We start from the raw sequence: 10,652 nt of genomic DNA, 5'->3' as shown, positions 1-10,652 counted from the left end.
GATAAAAAGACAGACAAGAGATATTTTTCGTTATTTTTATTGGGTATTGTATATTTAGAAGCATTTATTAGTTCATTAGGTGCTTCAAATGGTTTGTTACTATCGGTTGTTTATGACAAAAAATGTAAATCTATTTGCTAAAGTAAAGTAGTCTCTTTTTTGAGACCAATTGAAAAATTTCCACTAAACTGCTTCTTCTTTGACACCATTTTTTTAAAGTCTACTTTTCTTGTAACAATGAAGTAAGGCGGCGTTTGGGAACATTTTCTTTTCTTATCAAATTTCTTAAAACATTGTAGAGGAATATCCAAGGTATGCAGCGGTGACATTAGTGGGATATTTGGAGGTCTCTTTGCATTTTAAGACATGCATGAGGATTTCCGAAAGCTTAACCAGTGTGGGCGTGTTTCTTCCTTAGTCTTCATTTCTTTCCTAGCTTTTTAAAAATCGGGAGATTTAATTTTGTCAGTTTGATGATGTGTTGCCAAAATGATGATTTATTCCTTATGCGTCTCATATTAAATTAACCTTCCCGACCTTCGTCGCAAATATCTAAAGGCAAAATACTGGCTTCCAAAACTATAATGATTACGAATCCGTTGTGTGTCGGGACGGTAAAAAACCGTTGCCGTGGTCCAGTTTTGACAGACTTCGACTTCAGTGAAGATTCAAGTCACACTCCAGCAGCTACCAGACAACGCCTCTTTTGCCGCCGAAATGATGAAGCTGATTCTACTCGCTGCCCTCGTGGCTTTGGCAGCAGCAGCCCCTAGGTGGGACTCTGGGAGTAAAAGGTCTGTTAATGTAGCTTTTAGTGTGTGACTACGTGTGTATGTGTGCGTGTTTTTGAGTGTGTGTGAGAGAAAAAGGTTTACTAGTGCGTAGTTGTATATTGCTTTGTGATTTACTCTTACCAATACTCAATTCATCTTATAGTGCAATTTAATTAGAAATAAAAAAAAAAAAAAGAATTGATCCGGACAGTCTGTTTTCAAATATGTAGCAGAAGGAATCACCTTACTTTTGTTCATAAGCAAGTTACTGTTGTGGTTTCATTTTGTTCAGCGCTCGAGAATCGAGACAAAGCAAGCGAAGAAATGATCATTTTACTAGAGAAAATGATACGCTCGGCCTTTACTGCACGTCTAATAAGCAGATAATTTTATCCCAATGAAATTAAAAAGTTACGCTAAGTCCCATAGTATCCAAGTCACATAATATTAAAAAAACATGAAAATCAAATCGAAACTTCGAACATGACAAAGATAATTCCCAGAACAATAAAGTAAAAATGCATGGTCGTCCAGATTGTTTACTAACTCTAAATGCTTCATAAGATGAGCTGGCTGTTGCAGCTAGAATCCACAACTTGAATGGACCCTTCAGTAGTCTCTTTCTCTCTCATCCTTCGCTATTAAGATCTCACATACCAGGGCCAAAGGTTAATTTGCACTACACTGTAGATATATTCACAGCATAAAACATTGCCTGTATTCTGAGTATTAATGTATGGCATTGAGATCATCACTCAACTGGGTAGCAGTGAGGATAAAATCACAAAATATGTATATGATTTAAAAAATGATTCTTTGTATAGCTTTCCTTCTTATATGAAAGTTCTTAACGATTAGTATTGGTCTAGTTCATTAAGCAAGACTTTAAACAGTAGTTAATCTCTCTCTCTCTCTCTCTCTCACCTTTAACCAGAACTTCCCCAACAATTGACAGCGGCCACGGCCAGGAGAGCAGCGAGTAGAATCAGTTTTATCATCTTGGCCGAAAGGAGATGTCGTCTGCTAACTGGCAGAGTGTGACTTGGAGATTGACTAAACTGAAGTCTGTCAAAACTGGACCAAGGCAATCGTTTTATACCGACCCGAAACACATAATTTGGTAATTATTACATTTTGCAAGTCAGTATTTGCGTTACGTCGTGATGGTTAATTAGAAATGAGACACATATGGAATAATTGAATTATGGCAAAGGAAGACAAAGTATTGTTATTTGTTCAATTTTTTAATACACACAATACCATGCAACAAATACGCGTATCCATGACAGTCAAATGATAAATCACAATTTTTACTTATAGATGAATAATACCAAAACTGAACATCGAACAAAAAACAATATTAATTTGTCTACTTGTTACAACTATGGTAAGTCTAACTTTATTATTAATTCTGGGTAGATGTTACAACAGGTTAGGGCATTATGTTTTTACGACCGTTTCAATGGATAAAAATTCCGACCTTGGGTAGATTAAAATGTTACGGCTGATGGAATTACATAACAGGGTTGGTGCCAAAAAGATGTGCGTGTCAGCTTTAAGGCATACTGGTATCTGAACTTGATGGACAAGTCTGGAAGCTGCAATCTCTGCCTCTCGTGATCTATTTATTTATCTCTTCCTCTCTTATACACATACATACACTTAGATAAGACATGCCGTCCAAATCATCGGCGAGGAATATAATTTTTCAACAGATGGATGGGCTTTCTGTGCCCTGAGTGTCAGGGCACTATAAAGATAGCTTGCTCAATTCATACCTTTGCATTGGGAGGTTTATAGTGGTCCTGACGAGCAGCGGCAATTTCGAGTATCCTCAATCAAAGGTAATGCTCCGCAGTGAATCTGCAGTTGAATGTCATAAGTTCAAAATAAAACAGAAAGCACATTTATTTTTGCTTTAGTGATTTTATTAACTGTAATAAAGATTTGAATTGAAAAAAATGTTAATATCTTTTTAGATGAAAATGATATACCAGATGTTGTGGTATTGTTTTACTTATCAAAAAACATTTGCTCCTAAAGATATAAACACAATACATGTGCTTCACAGCTACACTGTATGTCTGCTGATGACTACACCAAAAATCAGTTTTTAAAGCAGAAAGGTGCTTTTGTTGTGGCACTGATTTGCGAATGCAAGGTATTCTTAGTGCAAACTTCAAATTCCGCGTCAGCCACTTTGCTTCTTTGTCTTGTCTGTATGGGATGACGTCAGTTCAAGGCAGGAAAGGTAGCTCCAGGTGGGACAGATCTGTGACGTACGAGACATGTGACTTCCAAATATGGAAGAGCCCCAGGCAAATTTTTTTTTTTCCGAACACATCTCAAATGTGACGGTAGTGGCTAGAGTCAGTATTGCTGAAATGGGTTTCATATGAAATCGAGATCGAGCTGGCAATACTGAAATCTAGAACCTAGGGTAGCTTTCTGAAACTCTCATTCAAATGCAAGAAAACCTCCATAATACCCATTTATACTGTATCAGCGCTGTATACCTTACTTGTCTCTCTAAAAAGTCAAAAGAAATTAAGAAAATGACTTCAGACGACGCCTCACTCCACTGTAAACAAAAAAAGGAGACTTCGATTAAAATGTTTTCAAAGAAGAAGCAGTTGAGTGGGTAATTTACCATCAGTTTTAGTAAAGAGACTTTACTTAAGCAAATAAGTAAGTATTTTTATAAGCAACTGACAGGTATCTAAATACTGAAAACACAAACCAGCACAACAATCCAGTACACCCACATCAAGAAACTATTGAACTGAACTAATGCTGTTAAATAACTATATCAAATGAAAAAAACAAATGTCACCAGTTTGTCTCGCCATCACAAAGTTGGCAAGTCACTCATTCATACAGAAGTTACGTCAGGTTATGGCATGACATATTTACGAGTGTTTCATTAAATAAGAAGCGCCTGGGGTACAATAAAAAGACTTTGATGGACATAATGGGCATGATCGGGTTGGCGTCATATGTACTTGTAAGCCTCAAGGTGGCACATACATCAGATGGAAAAAAATAGTCCAGCGCTCCCATTGACCACACGTGCATTGGCCAGTGATAATTCTGATTCAATTCATGAAAGAATGACTACTGGCGGACGCCCAATGCACGTGTAGTCAGTGGGAGCGCTGGAACTATGTTGAAGGAGAGGGTGTTGTTAAATAACTCCTCAGTCAGAGTAAAGCATGGAACGCCTTGAATCTGCTAATTAAAAATAAATGTTAATACAATGTATACACCTGAAGATAGACACTCTCTCAGTGTGTGTTTTTGCGTGTTTTGCGAGAGTTCATTATCAAATAAATGCAGCTATGTTCCATCTCCACATAGGCAATGCTTTAATAAACTAGTAGAGGTGAACGTATCTAAATCGCATACATTTGTACCAGCCCAATATTTTACACACATGGGAATAAACTATCATGAATGAATTAAAGTTTGCATGTATCGAGCTTACTTTAGTATGTGGCTATGAAGAAAATGTCCCATTGTTTTGTTTGGTTTATTTACATCTTATATGTTTGGAATGAGGATTGCATAATACACTGCATTAACTGCATTAAAAAATTCCTTCCTGACAATATGAGCGTTTTTTCCCCTCCTAGTGTGTGTGTGAGAGAGAGAGAGAGAGAGAGAGAGAGAGACAGAGAGAGATTTCGGAAGCGTTCGGCTCAACTACATTTGTACCAATTTCCCATCCAATTCATTTACCGCCTTGAAGCTTCAAATAACATATAATTGATGCCAACACGGTTACGCCTATCATCTGTCATAAATTGTAGTGCTGCAATAAACAACGTCTTTTAAGTTTACCCCAAGCACTTTTTATCTAATGGAACACTCGTAAAAGTGTCCTGACCTGAGTGACTTGCCACCTTTGTGATGAGAAGACTATCCGTTGCTAATGAAAAAAAAACATGAGACCTATTGAAAATTACCACACAACTGCTTCTTCTTTGACAGTATGTTATTGGAAGTCTCCTTTTCTTGTAACAATGAAGTAGGGCGGTGTTTGGGCACATTTTCTCCTCTTATCTAAATTTCTTTAGAATTTGGAAAAAGACAATTAAGGTTTGCAGCGGTGACAGAAGTGGGGATTCTGGAGGTCTCTTTACATTTTAAGACATGTATGAGGATTTCAGAAAGCTCACCCATATGTTGTAAAATTATATTTCTTGTCAATGATTTGGACGGCATGTCTTATCTAAGTGTGTGTGTGTGTGAGAGAGAGAGAGACAGATTGAAGTAACCACACTTATCCACCAAGTTCAGGTGATTATTCTGATTCAATTCTTAAAGGAATGACTACTGGCGAACGCCGAATGCATGTATAGTCAGCGGGAGCGCTGGACCTATCTTGAAGGAGGGGAGAGTCGTTAAATAACGCCTAAGTCAAATTAAAGCACAGCATGCATTAAAGACTCTGCTAATTAAGAATAACTGTTAATGCATTTTATACAACTGAAGATAGAAACGTTTTTCCACCTAATTTTTGTGATGATGGAATTGTTATAACACATGCAAGTCAATCCTCTTTCTCTCCCCTCCCTCCCTACCTCCCTCTCTCTCTCTCTCTCTCTCTCCCAAACGCACAAACACACACACTCTCTCTCTCAGTGCGTGTTTTTGTGTGTTTTCGATACTTCATTATCAAATAAATGCGGCTATGTTCCATTTCCACATAGGCAATGATTTAATAAACTAGTAGAGGTGAATGAACCTAAATCGCATACCAGCCCATCTTTCACACATATGGGAATAAAGTATCGGCTATAAAAATGTCCCTTTTGTTTTTTGGTTTTATTTTTATCTCATATGCTTGGAATGAGGATTGCATAATACACTGCATTAAAAAAACATTCCTGACAATATGAACTTTTTTATACGTCCCTGTGTGTGTGTGCGTGTTTGTGTGTGTGTGTGTGTGAGAGAGAGAGAGAGAGAGAGAGAGAGAGAGAGAGAGATTTCGGAGGCGTCCGCTTGAACTACATTTGTACCAATCTTTTCCATCCAATTCACGTACCGCCTTGAAGCTTACAATTACATATAATTGATGCCAACCCGGTTACGCCTATCGTCTGCCATAAATTGTAGTGCTGCAATAAACAAAGTCTTTTCAGTTTACCCCAAGCACTTTTTATCTAATGGAAAACTCGTAAAATGTGTTGTTCTCTGACCTGAATGACTTGCAACCTATGTAATGAGAAGACAGACAAGTTATTTTTTTCGTAATTTTCATTGGGTATTGTTAATTAAGCAGCATACATCAAGTTCATTAGCTTCTTGAAATGAATACACCGGTTCGTTACTATCAGTTGCTTATGAAAAAAACATGTAGATGTGTTTGATAAAGTAAAATAGTCTCTTTTCTGAGACCTATGGAAAATTACCACTCAACTGCTTCTTCTTTGACAGTATGTTATTGGAAGTCTCCTTTTCTTGTAACAATTAAGTAACGCGGCGTCTGGACACATTTTGTTTCCATCTCAAATTTCTTTAGAATTCGTAGAAGGACAACTAAGGTATGCAGCGGTGACTTAAGTGGGGATTTCGGAGGTCTCTTTGCATTTTAAGACATATTGTATGAAGATTTCAGAAAGTTTACCGATCTCTTGAAAAATTATATTTCTTGCCGATGGTGTCTTATCTAAGTGTGAGTGTGTGTGTGTGTGTTTGTATGTGTATGTGAGAGAGAGAAAAAGAGAGAGAGAGAGAGAGAGACTGATTGAAGTCACCACACTTACCCATCAAGTTCAGGTACTAGTATGCCTTAAAGCAGACATGCACATCTTATTGGAACCAACCCTGTTCTGTACGTCTGTAACATAAAAGTTCTGTTAAATCCACCCGAGGCAGGGAATTATTATCTAATGAAAAGGTTGTAAAATATAGTGTCCTAACCTGTTGTAAATTCTCACCAGAATTAATAATATAGTCTTGCCATCGTTGTAACGAGGAGACAAATTGGTGTTTTTCTCGATTTCCATTAATGGTATTATTCATGGATACGCGGGTTTGTTACATGGTTCTGAGTTTAAAACATCATTACTTTAATTTATCAACTTTATCAACTCTTTATCAACTCTGTCATAATTTAAAGACCGACAAAATATTACTTTTAAATTAAATTTTTGATTGCCGTATTTTACAATAACGAAAAAGGAGTAAAGCATAACTGCTAAGAGCAATTTTGGCATGTTTCTATCTTAGTCTTCATTTCTCTCTTGATTTTTTCCATTGTAATAAGCACTGACTGCTTAAAAATAGGGATAATTAAATTCGGCAGTTTGATTACGGGTTGCGAACATGATTATTCCGTATGTCTCTTATATCCAATTAAGATCCAGACATTTGTCACAAATAGCTTAAGGCAAAATACTGGCTTGCAAATATAATAAGTACCAAACCGTTTTGTGCTTCAGGTCGGTATAAAAAGATTGACTTGGTCCAGTTTTGACAGACTTCGACTTTAATCAAGCTCCAAGTCACACTTCAACAGTTAGCAGACCGACGACAGTTCTTTTTCCGCCAAGATGATGAAGCTGATTCTACTCGCTGCTCTCGTGGCCGTGACAGCCGCCAGTTATTGGGACTCTGGGAGTAAAAGGTGTGTGTGTGTGTGTGTGTGTGTGTGTGTGTGTTAGTTGTGTGTGCGTGTGTGTGTGTTAGTGTGTGTGTATACGTGTATGTGTGTGTGGGTGTGTGGGTGTTAGTGTGTGTATGCGTGTATGTGTGTGTGTGTTAGTATGTGTATGTGTGTATGCGTGTATGTGTGTGTATGTGTGTGTGTATGTGTGTGTGTGTGTGAGAGAGAGAGTGAGAGAGAGAAAGAGGTTTACTACAGTATCATTGTTTGTTTCGTGATTTAATCTTATTAACATTCAATTCATCTAGCAGTGCAATTGGAATTAAAAAAGGGGTTGATCCGGACAGTCTGTTTTCTTTTAATATGTAGCTGTAGAAATTCCCTAGCTAACCTTTGTTTAGAACCAAGTTACTGTTGTGGTTTCATTTTGTTCAGCGCTCGAGAATCGAGACAAAACAAGCGAAGAAATGATCATCTTATAGAGAAAATGATACGCTCAGCCTTTACTGCATGTCTAATAAGCGGAGTTCCACTGAAGACTGTTTAAAAGGCGACGTTTTCTTCTTTCGTATTGATAATTTTATCCCAATGAAATTGAAAAGTTATTTGGCTTTTTATTTTGTAAAAGGACTCACTATGGATATCAACCCGACGGATATGGAAATGGCTACAGCAGCTACATGAATTATGACCAAGGGTACGGATATGGAGGCTATGGATACAAAGGTGCTGGATACGGAAAACCTCAATACGGAAAAAAGAAGGGATCAATTACCCCATGGGGATTTTTGTGGTAAGATTTCGTTTTACTATCTTATTTTACAGTTTGTTCGCGATTGTATAATTCAGCTTAATACATGTAAACTTCAGCTTACTACATGTTTCCTAATGGCTAGTTAAAACTAGTCAGAAAATAAAAATGGATGATAAACAAGTTTTAATTAACAATCTGTAAATATGACATAACTTGGTCGTTCAATTGTTAAAACCGAACCGACCTATTCTGTATCATTTATCTGAATTGTGCTCTAGTCAAGGTCCAAATGTGTCCACCAATCTTGTAAAAGCTCCAAGTTGACAGGTGTCGACACAGCCTCCTTTTTCAGTCTTGATAGTCTCCGCCAATAAGTACAACAAAGGGTTAAAAGCATTGAACTGTATTGATCTGAAGGAAGAGACTTTAGACAATTGTCTATTCATTAAGTCATGCATTGGTCCGTTTTTAATAGCAACCGTGACCCGTACCGTGTCTAAATGACATTATCAATCATTTTTTTATATTACAGAAACTGATGCTGCGCATAACCTTTATTCTGCAGTGTGCACAGCCGGATATGACGACATCAACCACGTGACCCATACCAAACAGATCCTTGCTCATATCATTCTAAATATCTTTACTGCTTTTGCCCATAAATAGACCGGTGCAATTTGGAAACATGTTCTGTATTACATGTATGAACTTTTTCAACGCTTATGCAATAAAATATGTGATGAAGATGTCATTTTGTTTTTAATCTTTTTTAACCAATATAAATTGTAAATGTCCATGGGAATTATAAGCGTTTTTTTAAAAGAGAATCTTTATTTAAAAGGTCACATATACAGGGATCATATTTATAAGCTCATCATCGAAATCCACAGAAATGTGTCATCATCGTGTCTGTTGTTTCTTTTGCATATCTCGCGATTAAACATGTATCTGCAACATGGTTCAGTCGTGTTTTAAAGACATGTTGATGCCAATGACAAAAAACAGGGGTTTTATAAGGTTTGACAACCACTTTAGGCAACCACTTTCGTCAACAGAACTGTTGTGTACTATTAATTTAAAATATGCCAACACATGCCATGTCAGCGTGGGCCCTTTTCTCGTGGCAACGTTCCTCATCAGAAACAGAACCTCCCTCTTTGAAGTACACATTGTAAATGCCAGAGTTTTTGAAATAAGGACTCTATAAATAATTGTTTTGGCATCAAAGAGACCCACTGAAGGCCTTGTATATTTACATACAAATGTATGTAAAACAGAATAGGCTTATTTTTCTTAACTGAAATATCAAGCTTCTAAGTTTTGCCATGGCCTGGTGAAATACAGAGACACTCGAATGTGTTTTTATTAAAAAATCACCTTAACTGATTTTATTCTGAGTGCTTGTAAAAGTTAAAAGAAAGTTATATTTTAACGATAGTACAAGCACGTTAAGAGATCATGTATGAATTAATTATTTAATTACCAGAAGACACCACGACTAAATGTATTTCTTAGAAGACAAAGCATTATTCAAACTGACGCTTAATTAATAATGGCACCAATATCACGGATCATTATGACCTACGACAAGGACGACACAGTGTATGCCTTTGCAATTGACTATATATACTTTCTTACAAGATTATCTGAAGAAAGTAAACTTTACATGTTGTATTGAAAACCTACCAATCACAATAAAACACCCGAAGTTTCCTCCAAATAACAATAAAAAGAATATACTTTTATGCCGTTTCATTTGCGTAGGTCTGCGTTAGTTCTCTGAGTGGTTATCTAGTTATGTATTTTGACATTGTTTACTATAACATAATCATCAGTGTCATACAAAGAAAGTGACAAGAGCATGCCTGATACTCTTTATAAACACGCATGGTAGTATTTGGTAATAGATTGTGGCTGGTGTGCTCGGAAGCAATGTGGGTAGTATTTGGTAATAGATTGTGACTGGTGTGCTCGGAAGCAATGTGGGTAATATTTGGTAATAGATTGTGACTGGTGTGCTCGAAAGCAATGTGGGTAATATTTGGTAATAGATTGTGACTGGTGTGCTCGAAAGCAATGTGGGTAGTATTTGGTAATAGATTGTGACTGGTGTGCTCGAAAGCAATGTGGGTAGTATTTGGTAATAGATTGTGACTGGTGTGCTCGAAAGCAATGTGGGTAGTATTTGGTAATAGATTGTGACTGGTGTGCTCGAAAGCAATGTGGGTAGTATTTGGTAATAGATTGTGACTGGTGTGCTCGGAAGCAATGTGGGTAATATTTGGTAATAGATTGTGACTGGTGTACTCAGAAGCAATGGTTTCAAAACGACACGGTAGTGTTTGGTGCCCCATGATGTTGTATTTTTTATTTCTGTTATCGTTGCGATACAAATTGAACCCAAGGATTCGATTAGTTTAAATTGCACAATCGAGACAGTAACATTGTTAAAAGTACGCCAATCTTTGTAACAAAAATATTTGCAATGCACATAAGCCTTTCAACACTAAAC

At 36.9% G+C, this 10,652-nt stretch overlaps 1 long non-coding RNA gene across 2 annotated transcripts; it reads left to right on the top strand.

Moving 5' to 3' along the window:
* Positions 1-617: 617 nt before the first annotated feature.
* Positions 618-8,886, top strand: LOC112041882 (uncharacterized). 2 transcript variants are annotated; one of them, XR_015334606.1, is made up of 4 exons: positions 641-794; positions 7,223-7,407; positions 8,015-8,179; positions 8,673-8,886. It is a non-coding gene; the product is annotated as an uncharacterized LOC112041882 (long non-coding RNA). The 2 variants fall into 2 exon arrangements; XR_015334605.1 differs by lacking the exon at positions 7,223-7,407 and having other exon boundaries at positions 618-794.
* The last annotated feature ends 1,766 nt before the right edge of the window (positions 8,887-10,652 follow it).

This window comes from Lingula anatina, chromosome 5, assembly GCF_051362555.1.
Source record: "Lingula anatina isolate TDL-2025a chromosome 5, LinAna3.0, whole genome shotgun sequence".
NCBI classification, from domain to species: Eukaryota; Metazoa; Brachiopoda; class Lingulata; order Lingulida; family Lingulidae; genus Lingula; species Lingula anatina.
Note: the sequence above shows the minus strand (reverse complement) of the source record. Positions and strands in the feature narration are given on the sequence as shown.